A 16,857-nucleotide genomic window follows, 5' to 3' on the forward strand; every position below is an offset into this window, starting at 1 on the left:
GGAGGGGGAGGGAGCCGGGCGGGGAGGGGGAGGGAGCCGGGCGGGGAGGGGGAGGGAGCCGGGCGGGGAGGGGGAGGGAGCCGGGCGGGGAGGGGGAGGGAGCCGGACTGAGAAAGGGAGGGAGAGGGAGAGGGAGAGAGCGCGCGCCGGACAGAGAGAGAGAGAGAGAGAGAGCCGGACAGAGAGAGAGCCGGACAGAGAGAGAGCCGGACAGAGAGAGAGCCGGACAGAGAGAGAGCCGGACAGAGAGAGAGCCGGACAGAGAGAGAGCCGGACAGAGAGAGAGCCGGACAGAGAGAGAGCCGGACAGAGAGAGAGCCGGACAGAGAGAGAGCCGGACAGAGAGAGAGCCGGACAGAGAGAGAGCCGGACAGAGAGAGAGCCGGACAGAGAGAGAGCCGGACAGAGAGAGAGCCGGACAGAGAGAGAGCCGGACAGAGAGAGAGCCGGACAGAGAGAGAGCCGGACAGAGAGAGAGCCGGACAGAGAGAGAGCCGGACAGAGAGAGAGCCGGACAGAGAGAGAGCCGGACAGAGAGAGAGCCGGACAGAGAGAGAGCCGGACAGAGAGAGAGCCGGACAGAGAGAGAGCCGGACAGAGAGAGAGCCGGACAGAGAGAGAGCCGGACAGAGAGAGAGCCGGACAGAGAGAGAGCCGGACAGAGAGAGAGCCGGACAGAGAGAGAGCCGGACAGAGAGAGAGCCGGACAGAGAGAGAGCCGGACAGAGAGAGAGCCGGACAGAGAGAGAGCCGGACAGAGAGAGAGCCGGACAGAGAGAGAGCCGGACAGAGAGAGAGCCGGACAGAGAGAGAGCCGGACAGAGAGAGAGCCGGACAGAGAGAGAGCCGGACAGAGAGAGAGCCGGACAGAGAGAGAGCCGGACAGAGAGAGAGCCGGACAGAGAGAGAGCCGGACAGAGAGAGAGCCGGACAGAGAGAGAGCCGGACAGAGAGAGAGCCGGACAGAGAGAGAGCCGGACAGAGAGAGAGCCGGACAGAGAGAGAGCCGGACAGAGAGAGAGCCGGACAGAGAGAGAGCCGGACAGAGAGAGAGCCGGACAGAGAGAGAGCCGGACAGAGAGAGAGCCGGACAGAGAGAGAGCCGGACAGAGAGAGAGCCGGACAGAGAGAGAGAGGAGAAAATGAGCGAGAGAGAAGGGAGTCTTTGAGTGTGTGTGACATAGAAAGCTGTTACGAGCAGGAGAAGCTTGTTGGAACTGAAACAAAAGCTCCAGAGGGGCGGATGGCTGGAAGTGCTATCTTCTGATGTTTCTCTTTGAATAAGTGAAACAGAAAGGAACTCTGTAGTAGCCTGAAAGAAAAAGGTTATCCTCTGGAGAACCCTGATGAGGCAAATTTCTTCAGCAAGACAATGAGGTAACTAATGGTGGTACCTCAGCTGTGGAAATCCTGGAACAACAAATATCTCTCTGCAAATCTCCAAAGAATCTTCCTGAGCAGTAAACATTTACCTTTCAAGCACCAAAGCCTGGTGAACTTTATACATGTTAAATTCTGTGCACAGTATAAGAATTGCCTGCAACCAGAGAACTTGGAAGAAGTGGAAATGAGATCAACTATGAACCAAAAAACTTTTCTTAAATTTACACATACATTACATACACGTGCGCTTAGAATTAGAAGGGGGCTAATTTTGGTTGGCTAAGTTAATAGTGATAAATTAAAGTTTGATCCTGTTTTCATGTTTAAAGATGAATAAAAACAACTTTTGTTTAAGTAACCATTTGTCGTGGTGAATATCTTTTGCTGCTGGGTTTTGAGGTCCTTTGGGCTTGTAACAACAGCAAAAAGTCTGAGACCTTGAAACACATCAACTCTCAAACCATCCAAGAAAGATAAAAATATTGCATGTCGATCCATTTCTGCTTGTGTACAATGCGCAAAAAATACATTTAAGACCATATGACAAACATGCAGAAATAGGCTATTCAGCTCATCAAATCTGCCTGCCATTTAATCATGAGCTGAGAAATTTTCCCACTCAGCCCCATTGGCCTTCTCCCCAAAACCTTTTATCCCTTGGTGAATGAAGAACCTCTCATTCTCTGCCTAAATACACTCAATGACCCATCTTCCACAACCTCCTGTGGCAACAAATTCCAGATTTACCACCCCCGGTCAAAGAAATTCCTCCACATTTCTGTTCTAAGCGGACATCCTTCAATCCTGAAGTTGTGCCCTCTTGTCCAAGATTCTCCTATCATGGCAAACAACCTTTCAACATCTTCTCTGTTTATGCCTTTCAACATTTGAAACATTTCAATAAGATTCCCCCCTTATTCTCCTAAATACCAATGAGTACAATCCAAGAGCTGTCAAATGCTCCTCATATGACAACCATTTCATTCCCAGAATCATCCTTGTGAACCTCCTCTGAACCTTTGCCAACATCAGAACTTCCTTTTTGAAATAAGGAGCCCAAAATTGCTCACAATACTCCAGGTGAGATCTCACCAGTGCCTTGTAAAGCCTCATCATCACATCCCTCCTCTTATAATCGATTCCTCTTGAAATGAATGCCAGCAGTATATTTGTCTTCTTTACTATAGATTCAACATGCAAGCTTACCTTTAAGCTGTGTTCCACAAGGACTCCCAGGTCCCTTTGCATCTGAATATTTTCAATTTTCTCCTCAGTTAGAAATAGTCTGTCTGGTTTTTTAAACCAAAGTCTTCATTATCCAATGTTGTATTTCACTTCTCTGGCCATTCTACTAATCTAAGTTCTTCTGCAGCCTCCCCATTTCTTCAACAATATCTGCTCCTCCACATAGATTTGTATCATCTTCAAACTTTGCCATAAAGCCATTTTTCCATCTAAATTGTTAATATACAACATGAAAAGAAGCAGCCCCTGTGGAATACCACTTGCAACTGGCAGCCAAAGTCAAAATGATCCTTATATTCCAACATTCTGCTTGCTGCCAATCAACCAATGCTCCAACCATGCTATTATGCTTCCTGTTATACATAGGCTTGTATCTTAAGTAACATCATGTGCAGCACCTGTCAAAGGCCTTCTGAAAATCCAAATGTACAACATCCACTGCATCTCCTTTATCTAGCCTGCTTGCCACTTAATCAAAGCATTCCAATAGGTTTGTCAAGAAAGATTTTTCCTAAAGGAAACCATGCTGGCTTTGGCCTATCTTGTCATGTGCCTGCCACCTCAGCCTTGACAATCAACTCGAACATCTTCCCAACCACTGAAATCATACTAACTGGTCTATAATTTCCCTTCTGCTGCCTCTCTTCCTTCTTGAATAGTGGAGTGACATTTGCAATTTTCCAGTCCTCTGGGACCATACCAGAATAATTTGATTCCTGGAAGATCATTACCAATGCCTCCAAAATTTCCACTGCTACTTCTTTCAGAACCCAAGGGTGCAATCCATCTGGTCCCGAAACAACACTTTTATTTTATGGTCAGGCAATAGAGATGGCCATGCTAAAACCATCTGAATTTACTCACAAAAGTTTATCAGAAATATAGAGAATTGGATGGTGGAGTGGGGAGGGATGGAGGGAGGGATTACGTTATTTATGTCTACATACCACATTTTAATTTTTTTAATATTTTCAATGCATTAACTAATAATAATTGTAGATGTGGTTTTAAAATTCTTGAATAATATTTAAAAACATTAGAAAGCTATTAACCTAAATAATAGGAAGTGGCAATGCTAAATGCATTGTTTTTTGTGAAAGCTTGTAATCCTGTGCTGTAAGCAGCCTGTATGTTCTCCCCAGTCTGCATGGGTTTTTCCCAGGGATTCAGTTTCCTCCATCATTCAAAATTTACCGGGGGTTATAAGTCGATTGGATGCAAACGGACGGCACGGGCTTGTGGGGTGAAAGGGCCTGTTACCATGCTGATGTCTAAAAATCATCCTTATTTCACATTCTTTATTGCTCTCATTTTCCTATAGTTTGTTTCAAATCTTATTTTTAAATTATTATTTATGAGACATTGTTGAAAGTACGCCCAATGCATATACTCAGGTCCAGGTCATTGACGTATTCTAAAAGCAGTGGTAGCAAAATTTGCTCCAAGAGAAAATCATTAGATAAACCACTGAAAAGTAATCAGGTCTTCGAAGAGACAGAATTTGTGAAACCAAAAACACTGCACATAACAAAAGATTGAAGGAGAAAAGATCTAAAAAAGTTGCTCAATACAATGTCAGATAAGAGAATAAACACTACTTTGTAATCTTATTACTTCATGAATTTAAAGTTCTAATCCCTAACTGAAGATGAATTTACTGTTACATCTAAGTAACAGATAAAGCTTCCTCTTTTAATGTTTCCCTAATGTTCAAGTGATGAAGTCTTTTGAAAGGCAGGTGTTGAGGCATATCACCTCCTGTCTGAGCAATGATATGGATCTGTTCTAATTCGCCCTTCGTAGCAATGGATCTATGGCAGATGCCATCTTACTGGCTCTACATAAAGTCCTGGAACATCTGGACAGCAAAGATGCATTCATCAGGATGCTCTTTATCAACTACAGTTCAACATTTAACACCATCATCCCCTCAAAACTGATCAGCAAACTCCCAAGACCTGGGATTCAACATCTCTGTAATTAGATCCTGGATTTCCTCCCCTCCAGATCATAATCAGATCATTGAAGATGCACAAGAACATCTCCTCCACAATCTCCATCGGTACTGGAGAACCACAGGGCTGTGTTCTACGCACTATGCACCAATGTCTGTGTGGCTCAGTACAACAATAATACCACCCATAAATTTGCTGATGTAATGGGTTGTTTAAAATTAACAATGAGTCAGCACACAGGAGGGAGATTGAAAACTTGGTGAATAGTGCACCAACAACAATCTTGCACTCAATGGGTGTTTTTATGGAGGGGCCCTGCTTTGAGGCCAGCTCCATCGGCAGAGAAAAATGTGCACTTCCCTGACAATGACGGCATACATTCATGGCAAGCAGACCCGTTCCAGTGGTGTGGGGGATTATAGGTAATGAAGGCTGTTATTAATCCTTCTTCTGCCCAGTGCTGCCCCTCCGGCACGCGGAGGGACTCCAATCTCCAGCACTTACGCTATGTTACTGCTACCATCGCGACGTCATCAGTGAGGACGAGCACTGTGCGGCCAGCCTGAGGAAGGATTGGATTCAGTGTCTTGGAGCCGCAAGTGGAAGATTACGGAGGTAGGTTCAGCAGTGTGAGGGAAGAGAATATCCGCCTTTACAGTCGCAATTCTTTTCCTTATAAAAGGGCCTAATGTCACCAAAACCAAGGTGCTGATTGTTGACTTCAGGAAGGGAAAACCAGAGGTATACGATCAAGGCGGAGAGGTGAGCAAATTTAATTCTTGAGAGTGATATTATGCCATAATGAAATGGATTATTCTTGTTGTAGGCATATTGCGAAATTCAAATGATCGAATCAAATTAAGTATTTAGATGTTAAGGTAGATTGTAATTATAGTCATTTATATGAATTCAATTATTTGCCATTATTGTCTAAAATTAAACATGATTTGAATCAATGGAAAGATTTACCAATTTCATTAATAGGAAGAGTTAATTATATTAAAATGAATATTTTTCCTCAAATTCAGTATAGATTCTAGTAAGATTCCTCAAAAAAAATTTAAGGATTTAAATGCTTTAGTGAGGAAATTTTTATGGAAGGATAAAATGGTACGGTATCTTTACAAAAATTAACTTGGAAATATGAATTAGGTTTGCTAATTTTCAAAATTATTATGCAGTACAATTGAAATTTATTAACAGGATGTTTGAAATAGATATGGGCTAATATTGAATTACCTCAAATTGGTGAGAAGAAGATGGATCAGTTTATTTATAGATAGAATATGGGAGAAAGATTTAGATATACTTAATTCTCAGAATGATTGGATGAATTTATGTAGGGAGAGCATGACTAAAATTGTAAATGTAAGATATCAATTAGCTCATTATAATTTTTTTCATCAATACATTTAATTATGGAAAAATTAAGGAGATATAATTTTAATTTTTCAGATTTATGTTTTAGATGTCATAAGGATGAAAGTTCTTTTTTTACATTCTATTTGGTCATGTGAAACAGTAAAAACCTTTCTGGAATAGACTTAAGGAATTTTTTTTTAAGTTATTTGGAAAGTTAAATTTTCATTAGATCCTCTTGTATTTTTGTTGGGTAATATTAACAGGTTGAGTTTAAAATTATAATTTAATAGATTCCAAATTGCATTTTTTGAGATTGGCATTAGCTGTAGCTAGAAAATGTCTGGCAATTACTTCGAAAAATTAGACTGATTTGAATATTCAGAGATGGCATATGGAGTTGAGGTCTTGTATTCCATTGGAAAGGATAACATAATTTGTGTGATCATTGTTTTTTTAAATCTTAAAACATGGAGCCCATATTTGGATTATATGGGGTTGAATTTTTAAATCCCCTCACTACACAGTGGTGGTGTTACTCCAAACCATAATTAACTGTTGAATTTTGTTATGGGTGATCTCTTTCTTTTTTTCTCTTCCTTTTGGGGTAGGTTCATAGGGGGTTAGTTTTAAAATATCATGTATTTTTTTAATTGTTTCTTTATTCATTAATTGTATGTTTCAATATATGCATGATTTAATAAATTTTTTTTTTTTTTTTAAAATGAAATAAAAGACAAGAAGCTTTCATTAAAAAATAGGATCCAGCAGCGAGGTCTGGACTGCAGTAAGCTCAAAATGGTGGTATGTATCTTTATCTTTGGGGTGACACAGTTGGCATAGCAGTTATCACAACACCATTACAGCACCAGTTCAGGCAGGACTGGGGTTCGAATTCAGTGTTATCTGTAAGGAGTTTGTATATTCTCCCCATGTCTCTGTGGGGTTTCCTCTGAGGCTCTTGTTTCCTCACCATTTGAAATATACCAGGGTGTAGGTTAATTGGGCACCATCAATTAATGGGACAAAAGGGCCTGTAACTGTGCTTTATGTCTAAATTTTAAAATGTTTTTATTTATTTTTAAAATCTATATAAAATATACTATTTGATCTGTTGAATTTCTCCAGCATTGTATTTTTACATTAGTACTGAACCTTCAATAATATTTAGTTTTAGGTTCAGAGCATTAACTAGTACTGAAAGTCTCCATCAACTCCAAACTCAAAATGCTATATTCTCTTCAACTTATCCTAAACAAAGAGGAGGAGTCACGTGATGGAGTAGTGGCCGGACGGTGAACTCCAGCCCTCTCCATAAAAGTCGGGAAAAACAAAGGAAAACACAAAGGCACAGAAATAAAAGTTACAGAAAAGTGAGTATAAAGGTGGAAAGAAGATGGCGACAAAAAAAGAAAAATTGAAAGCAACGGTAAGAAGAGAGGAAGAGAAGACAAAGGAGGAAAAAGGTGAAGGCCTTACCTGTCCGAAGAGGCCCACTGCGGAGAGAGAAACCCGCTCCCTCAGGTCGGTAAATAATGGACTACAAAAATGGCTCGCTGAGCCGAGTAAAAGTGCACAACCGCGCATGAAAAAAAACACACCGACGGGAGGGGGGACCAGCTGGGGAGTCGATCTCCACAGCCGGCAACGACAGCTGCAGAACACCTGCAGCAAGAAGAGACCACAGAAGACAATAGAAACAAGAAAGAAGAGAAGGAAAGGGCAACAAAGAAACAACAGATGGCCAACCCAGAGGAAGAAGAAGAGGAAGAGGAAGAGTACAGTGAAATAGAAGAAGAAAAGAAAGGCAAGATAAAGAAGGTACTTTCTCTTATTAAAGAATACATGGAGTCATTTAAAGAATGGCAAACACAGGAATTTAATGATTTAAGAAAAAGAATAAACAACACAGAAGAGAAAATGAATAAAATAGAGATGACCTTAACAGAAATGGGAAAGAAAATGGACAAGATGGAAGAGCGGGCAGTAGCAGCAGAAATGGAGGTAGAAGACTTAAAAAAGAAATTGGAGGAATCTAATAAAAAAACTAAAGAGACAAGAATTACTAGCTCAAAAAATAGATATAATGGAAAATTATAACAGAAGAAATAACATAAAGATAGTGGGCCTTAAGGAAGATGAAGAAGGCAAGAATATGAGGGAGTTTATAAAAGAGTGGATCCCTAAGACCCTAGGATGTCCAGAACTACAGCAAGAAATGGAAATAGAAAGGGCACATAGAGCATTGGCCTCTAAACCACAACCACAACAAAAACCAAGATCTATTATAGTAAAATTCCTAAGATATACTACAAGAGAAAAGGTACTGGAGAAGACAATGGAAAAAGTAAGAGAGGGCAACAAACCACTGGAGTATAAAGGGCAAAAAATCTTCATTTATCCAGATATAAGTTTTGAACTCCTAAAGAAGAGAAAAGAGTTCAATACAGCAAAGGCAATTTTATGGAAGAAAGGGTATAAATTTATACTAAAGCATCCAGCGGTATTGAAAATATTTATTCCAGGACAACAAAACAGACTATTCTCGGATCCAGAAGAAGCACGAAAATTTGCAGAACAATTACAAAAATAGACTGAGGGATGAAGACGGGTAATGAGAGTAAAAATGATCACGATTGATATGTATGTGGGTAAAGACAAAAATAGACTGAGGGATGAAGACGGGTAATGAGAGTAAAAATGATCACGATTGATATGTATGCGGGTAAAGAGGTATAAGAGTGAATAGAGACAATGTGCATACGTGAATGTATCTGTACTTAGAGGAAAATATAGATAGTATAGACAAGAATTAATAAGGGAAGGTAATGGAATAGAGAGAATAAGGAGGGAATTAAAAGAGTGACCTTTGTGACATATGAAAAGTGAAATCTTTTCTGGGGGGGCGGGGTGGGGGGAAATAGCGGTCACTGCAAAATCAGTTGACGCTTGCGAGTGGATTCGCAAGATTGGGGATAAATAAGATAGAAATAGGAGAATAAGGAAAATGTTGGATGTTGTAGGAATGTTGTCTTATAAAGAGTTGAAAATAAGAAAACAGAAATGGAAAAGGAGGAAAGGTAATGATGGAAAAACGGAAAGAGAAGATAAACAAAATATAAAAGGGCTACGCTGAACTATATGACTTTAAATATTAATGGAATACATAACCAAATTAAAAGGAAGAAACTACTAAATTTAAATGAATAAATGTATTCCATTAGAAAAAATAACATATAGGTTAAGAAATAATATTGAAATATTCGAACAAGTATAGGAGCCTTACATTAAATACAATAGCGAAAACCTACCGGGGACAAACATTACCTAAGTTGATGGAAGGAGAAGGAAAGAAAAGAATGGACTCAGTAGAATTTCTGGTGTATTTTTGTTGAATGACAACATTGTCTGACTGGCTTAATGCAACCTAGATTGTATACCTAAAATTGATGAGAGGGGGGGGGTGGGGGGGTGGCTTGGGAGGAGGGAGGGGTGGGAGAAAAAGTCACTGTATATGTGTGAAAAAGAAATAGTTTATATCATGGCTAATGTGATTTATGGTGTGAAAAATAAAAAATTTTAAAAAAACAAAAAAACTTATCCTAAACAAAGCAGCCAATGCAGAGACTATATACCGTTTAAGTGTCTTTGAATTTCTTGGTTTTAAGAAAAATTAAACATGAAAATTTAAATGGCATCTCAATGCCTGTGAATTTGAGCAATTTTTCTCAGCGAGATTACAAAACCCACATATGGTGCTTTATGAAGGCCAACAATTTTTAAGTAAGAGACTAATCTTGAGGTAACTTTATTTACTAATATCAGTCCCATTTCAATTAGAGATTGTCCAACCAATAAAATTGGGAAAAGAAGCCAATTCCAAATTTGGGTCTTTGATCATATCTATGTCTCTTTCACAGTTGCTGCCTGAATGTTGTGTTTTCAGCATTGTTTTAATTTCAGCATCTGCAGTTATTTTGATTTTCAATTGCTCTTGCTACCACCCATAAACATTTAGATGTGCATATTGCTATTAGCAAGGACACAGCATTCACCTTGAGGCTTGTCAGTGCATTACGTGCCTTATGACTAATTGTAGCAGAAGGGCATGAAGTTGTACTGCATCCACACCAGAGTGAGAAAATGTACAAATGGGTATGGCTTGCATGCCTCAGGGTATTGAGCACATCCTGTTAATCAATGGCATTAACTTTGTTAATTCACCTTCAAAAACTGTTGAAGCATAGTACAGGACATTGGGTCTCTGGGCATTATTCATGTATGACCGTACAACAAAAATTGCAATAGGATTTTCTTCTTCCACAATGAAGATTTTAGACCAAAAGTAAACATTTTTGTGAATTAGAGCAATAGGAGTATTTCCCTCCTGTAGTGAGAAGATCAATGGAAATTTCTGTTTTAAACTACTTTATGCACTAGATCCATTTTTATCAATTCTACTTTGGTCTTCTGGTAAGAACCAATACTCAAAAGATAAAATACAAAATATCAACAATGCTCATTTTTCTTCCAAAGCCATCTATCTCTAATTTTAACTTGCAAAACCATCTGCTGTTACTATTGAGTAAAAGTTGTGGATATTTAAAAGAGACTGCTAAAATTAAGCAAACAAAAAAAATTACAGAGAAATAATGGGCTCAGCACTTTTTGAATATAAACTGTTAACAATCTCCAGAACTACCTCAATAACAACCATTTTATTTCTAAAAGTACATAATGTTAAACCAAGTTTAACATTCTTTAACATTTGAAGAAATGTCACAGATTGTTTTAATTACTTTTCCCGTAAATGGGCTAGCTACCCATCAAATCTTTGCTATCAAGATATTACCCAAATTGTACAACTGCGGATAAAAAAAGTTACTGTTCACCACCAACACAATCAAAAACTAGCATACAGTAGAAGGTAACAATGTTAAAAGTATATTTTACTTTCATTTCTGATTACTCAGAAAATGTAAATATTCAGGGCACGTAGCATTTATGAATGAAACAGTCAATCATCTTTCTTTCTAAATAGGGAAAACTTGGAAATGGAAAATTTCATGTTGGTCGGGTAACGGATGGAATGAATAAAGATAGGAAAGATTGAGTGACCAAGTGGTGATGATCCTGCTTGAAAGTGACACAAGTGAACAACAGGTATGCCAAGGAGAAAACAAACCAAAATCTGAAATACCAGATGAAATAAATAAATCTGAAAAAAATCACATTCAATACCAGAAAATTTAACATTTTGCATTTAAGAGTCTTGTCAGTAATAGTGTGGTTTAGTTAAGATTATGTCAACTGTTCTCTGGGAATTCATTCACTCTGAATTGAAATGTGAATTCGCTGTTCAAGTTGGGGGGGGCGGTGGGTGTGTGTGTGTTTTCTCTCTCTCCCCCCCCCACCGATTATCTCGTTGGTATACTCCGTATTTTCTCCAACTGAATGGTTGGTTATTGTATTATTCTTTGAGAGCTTGTTAAGTGGATGAGAATTGTGAAATTCACTACCCTGATTGAACTTTATAAATTACTTAATTTGCTGCAAAGCAATTGAAATGTCTCAAGGCCTTGACAGTCACAATAAAAACTTCTGTATTCTTTTCTGTTCTATACACAGTCTTCATTAAGTCACCATTTTACTTACCTCTACTCAATGCTAAAGGCTAAATTTTTCTCAGAAATTGATCAAGCATCAGATTTCAACCATTCTTATCAGTGTTCAGATGCTTTTATGTTGTGATGCAAGTTGCAGTATACATTCATGATTTATGTGTCCTCAGAATAAAGACTGAGGACCTGCTTTGAAAAATGTTCAATCAAATAATGTCAAATTATACAGACCAATCTCATTCAAATCTTATCCCATCACAACATGTGTGGGTTTCTTAAAGGGGAAATGTTAAGGTATTATTTTTAAAATTGGAAAGATTTTATTGTTATACAATATTTATTTGAAAAATGGTATGGATAAAACACTAAAGTTTATTAGTCTTAATATTAATGATAAATGGGCCAGTGAAAAGAAAAAGGATCTTGGCATATCTAAAGAAATTAAAAGCGGGTATAATCTTTCTGCAGGAAATGCATCTTACTAAATTAGAACATGATAAGTTACAAAGAGGATGGGTGGGACAAATAATATTGTCTTCTTTTGGCTCAAAGGCAAGAGGAGTAGTGATTCTAATTAATAAAAATACACAAGTATTAATAGAAAATACATCGATTGGCAAAGCCAGAATCTATGTTATGGTGCATTGAAAAATTTATGAAGCATGGATATTTATGAAAATTTATATCACAAATGATGATGATGATGAAGCCTTTATGAAGGATATCTTCTTAAAAACAGCAGAGGGAAGACAAAATATATTGGTCAGAGGGGATTTTAATTTTTGCTTGGACCCAATACTAGATAAATCTGCAAGAATAGTAATGAGGGCGAAAGCAGCAAAAACCACAATTTTGTATATGAAGGATCTAAATCTTATCGCTATAGGAAGGCAATTAAATCCCACAGAGACTACTCCTTTCACTCAAGGGTGCACGATTCACATACAAGAAATTACTTATTTTTAACGTCTGCCCAGTCAAAAAGTAGAGAAAAACAGAATATCTAGCAAGGCTCCCATCAGATCACTCACTACTAACATTAACTATTGCAATAATGGCAAAGCAAGAAAATGTACATAGATGGCATCTCAATACCATGCTACTTAAAATAACAGATTTCTGCTCATTTACAGAGACAGATAGAAATATTTTGTGAAAATCAGCCGTATACTATTAAGTTTTTTTTATATATGAGACACACTCAAAGCATATTTGAGGGGACAAATTATATACTATGCAAAAAATATTGAGAGAATATATGGCAGAAATAAACAGTTTGGAGAAAGATATGGAATTAGAAAAAAAAATCAAAGAACAGGACTGCAAGAAAAATATAGACCACTGGAGAATAAAAAGCTAAGATATAATACAATACAAATATATAGAACAGAAAAACCTATCTTAAAAACTAAACAACCATATTATGAATTGGCACATAAATCTTGGAAAATTAAAGCAGAGGAGTCAACAAGAATAATAAATGATATAAAAACAGAGATAGATAGTCTAGCATGTAAACAAAAGGAAATCAATGACATCTTTCGACAATATTACAAGAAATTATACAAATCAGAATTACTAGGAGACGAGAACAAGGTGGAAGAATTTTTGTCAAATGTTAAACCTCCAAAAGTAGAAGAGAAAAGAATTATTAATGCCCTGTTTAATGGATGTTCTGGACCAAGCAGTAGAAAATGCGATGGGGATGCGCTGTTTTGTTTACATTATTTGTAAGAAAATGTTTTAAAATAGTGATATTGAAGATTTTATTATGTATATTTTTGAAAAAAAATCAAAATTAAATATTAAAAAATGTCTTATTCCACACATCATCACCCTCACCAACTGAAATACAAAGTCAATAAGACAATACAGGAAATGAAGTGATAGTTTCAAAATCTTCATTTTTTTTGAACATACATTTTACCTAAGCAAGATTGCCCAGGTGTAAAATATTTATTAATTGTTAATTACAGGTAAATATTACTTCATACATAAAGGTTGTGAGATGTATGAAGATTAATATAAAGCAATGGCTTACTCAATTATAAATTTTCTGTGGATTCTGTGTGTTGTAAACAGATAATGCTACACTTCTAGGTAAAAAAAATAATTACTTTAAGGTATCAAGACTGAAAAATATGAATTTCATGATCATCAACACCCAAAGCAGAAAATGTACCAAGGGAGAGGGAGAAATTAGAACATAATTGATCTGGACAGACTAAGTCTGGTATGACTGAAATCTTCATTTATGCTGTTTTGGTTCTTGTAGAAACTACAAGAACATATTCTTAAACTTTTAATTTAATCATCCATTGATCCAATAATAAACACCTGTGAAAGATCAAAGCTTGAGCATGTTACAACTCGACATTTCCGGTCAAAAATCTCCAAAAGTGATCCAATTTAGGTCCAATTAAAATACCTGGTAATTTCCTTACAGTTTGTTTTCACCAACATTATTTTCTTCCTTCCTTGTTTAATCAGACTACCACACCTAAATTACATTTTCCCTTGGAAAATTCCATCCATGGCATCCAAGTGCATGACTTTAAACTTGAAATCACACCACATCAAGGCCACTTGCTTGCTTTTCTTTTTGCAGTAAAGTCTGCAGACATAGGGCTATAGATGCTGCGTAACCTGCTGAGTTTCTCCATCATTTTGTGCAATAAAGGAGGTACATTTGATTTTAACTGATTCTTACCTTATTGTTATTGAGGTGATGATCAACAATTTCTGGCAGTATTGAAGAATCAACTAAACTTGGGGAGGTGGGAAAAAGGAAATAATATTTTAAATACAGTATCAACTCAACTACTATCAATTGATTGCTAACTTTATACATTCACTCTAGACTGAGTGAACAAGATTGTAGTCATTATCCACCTTTATGAATAAATTAGATTAGTTTTTACTTTGTGAAAGCAAAATAAATTCCAAGGTGGTGAAATTATGCGGCACCATTGCCTTATGGGAACTTTGATCACCATTTGCTCATTAAAATCTAACTTTTACATTTCAATTTTTAAATAAAATTTAGACACACAACACAGTAAACAGGCCCTTCCAGCCCACAATGTCTGTGTAGCCCAAATACCCGTATGTTTTAAAGGGTGGGGTAAATCCAGAGTACCTGGAAGAAACCCATGCAGAGAAGGTACAACTCCTTTCAGACAGTGCTGGGTTGGTTAAAAGATTTTAAAACATGGTTCAAATTTATATCCACATTTCTAATAACAAAAATCAGGTCACACTATTCCCTCAGAAGCTGTTTAAACAAGGTATTACGTGAAAAATTGAGCTTTGTTTCTGACCCATTTAAGAGTGGTGAGAATAGCAGCACATCACCTCCACAGCTGTTGAATACTAAAAAGCTACTTATGCAGTAAATACAATGTCAAAAAAACAATTGATGACGGATACAAAGAACTAAAGATCTGTGATACCTTTCAAGTTCCTAGTAATTGCAGAATGACAAGGTTATAACATAAACTAGAAATATTACTGTCATATTAATTTATTGTTTTCATGTAAAAATAGCTTGCAAGGAACTTAAACAAGATTATAAGTTTTTTTAATGCTTGATGGTCAGCATGGACAGGGTAGGCCAAAGGGCCTGTTTGAATCCAAAACCTTAAAACTCCTACATGGGCCTTGCATTCCAAACAGGAAAATTACTTTTTTCTAATGTTGCCTCAAAACTCAAAAGTTTTCAAATGCCAACAATTTTCAAAAATGGCTCCAAATACAGCACAATTAATTTCCAACACAAGTGAACATGGGAAATTTTGAATTAACAGGTAAATTTTGAAATCCCTCACCCAGAACACCCTACACTCAATCATGTCAACACTTTGTCCTGATGGGTGCTCAACATACATTCATCATTCTAGGGATAGGAAATAGATGACATAACACTGCCTGAGCTTCGACCTGCAGCCAGAGATTTCGTGGAATTCAGAGTGAATGTTGAGAAGTCCCAGGGTCACTTCCATCCATCCATCCATAATACCCACAATTCTGATAGGTTTCTCCTTCTAATGCAAATTTCCAAAATAAAATTCCAATGTTTACCACTTTCCAGTCTGGAAAAAACAAATAACTCTTCTCAAACTTCCTTTAAGCCAACATCCTACCATGTCTAGTCAAGTCACCTTTATTTGGCGTTAATACCATGCATTGTTCAGTAAAGATGAGATAGCGTTTCTCCAAGACCACAGAGCAGATTTACATAAATACAAGTTAAAATATTAAGACATATGCAATAAAAGTCCACGGTATATTATCCACACATGTTCTGGGAATTCATGAGCCTGATGCTTGGTGGGGGAGGGGGGGCGGCGAAAACTGTTATTCAATCTGGACACAAGGGCCTGAGTGCTAAGGTACCTACTACCAAATGGCCGATGGGAGTAAAGTTTACAAGAGGGGTGTGTGCAATTCTTCACAATGTTTATTGCTTTCCGCTTGCATTGTGTGTGGTAGATGTCCATCATGGTAGGAAAAGCCCCTGATGATTTTTTTTTTACATTAACTTCACTATCCTCTGAGGTGTTACTGCTTCCAAACCAGGCGGTGATGCAGTTGTACAGGATGCTCTAAATAAATCCTCTTTAGAATGTAGTAAGGATGGAGGGTGGGGAATGAACTTTTGCAGGAAGAGGAGGTGTGGAGGACATCATGTGATGACACAAGGCCAGGATGAGAAATCTGGTTCCTCCATGAAAAAAATGATGAGATGAGCTTGAAAACTCATCTTAAGTAAAGGTGAATTACTGGAGACTACATAAAAATGCCACCCAAGCAGGTCAAAGCAGTGGAAGAAAAGGTTGAGCAATTAGAAAAACAGAGTGAAGATAAAGAAGGGCCTACCTTTATGATGAAGTTGGGACCTGGAATAATGATTGCTCTCCGTTCGAAGAGAGCCTCTCAACTCGCCTCGCAGTGAGCAGTGGCATCCCTGCAACAACAGGGATCCCTGGACGATTCAGGGAAGGGAGTGATGCAACCACGCAAGCACGATTGGGAGCAATGAAGGGCCTTAGCAGAATGGCCCATAAAAGCTGTAGGCCAGGATCCCAGAGAGCCGTGGAAGATACAAGAAAAAGAATAGTCTGCTGAAATTGAAGAGAGAATGGAAGAAGAGCAATGGGAGGAGGGAGAAGAAGGGAGCTATGAGAGAGGAAGAGGAAGAAGAAATTTTAAGCCTGGAGGAATTGCTGGAAGAGAAGGAGAGAGTAAGTCAGAAAATTAAAGCTGCTACTTCTACTAAAGACCCCTTAACTATT

The 16,857-nt window shown here is 37.9% G+C and overlaps 1 protein-coding gene across 40 annotated transcripts in view; it reads right to left on the bottom strand.

Annotated features, from left to right (window-relative positions):
* LOC138761651 (poly(rC)-binding protein 3) overlaps positions 1–16,857 on the bottom strand; it is a 139,113-nt gene that overhangs the window by 90,171 nt on the left and 32,085 nt on the right. For 37 of the 40 annotated variants that reach the window (XM_069934162.1, XM_069934173.1, XM_069934166.1 and 34 more), the window contains exon 2: positions 14,274–14,331. The exons of 1 other annotated variant lie outside the window; for it this stretch is intronic. The gene's annotated coding sequence lies outside the window, so the exon portion shown is untranslated. The remainder of the gene's footprint in view (positions 1–14,273; positions 14,332–16,857) is intronic. 2 more of the 40 variants (XM_069934136.1, XM_069934140.1) reach the window with 1 other exon arrangement.

Source organism: Narcine bancroftii, chromosome 4 (genome assembly GCF_036971445.1).
Source record: "Narcine bancroftii isolate sNarBan1 chromosome 4, sNarBan1.hap1, whole genome shotgun sequence".
NCBI classification, from domain to species: Eukaryota; Metazoa; Chordata; class Chondrichthyes; order Torpediniformes; family Narcinidae; genus Narcine; species Narcine bancroftii.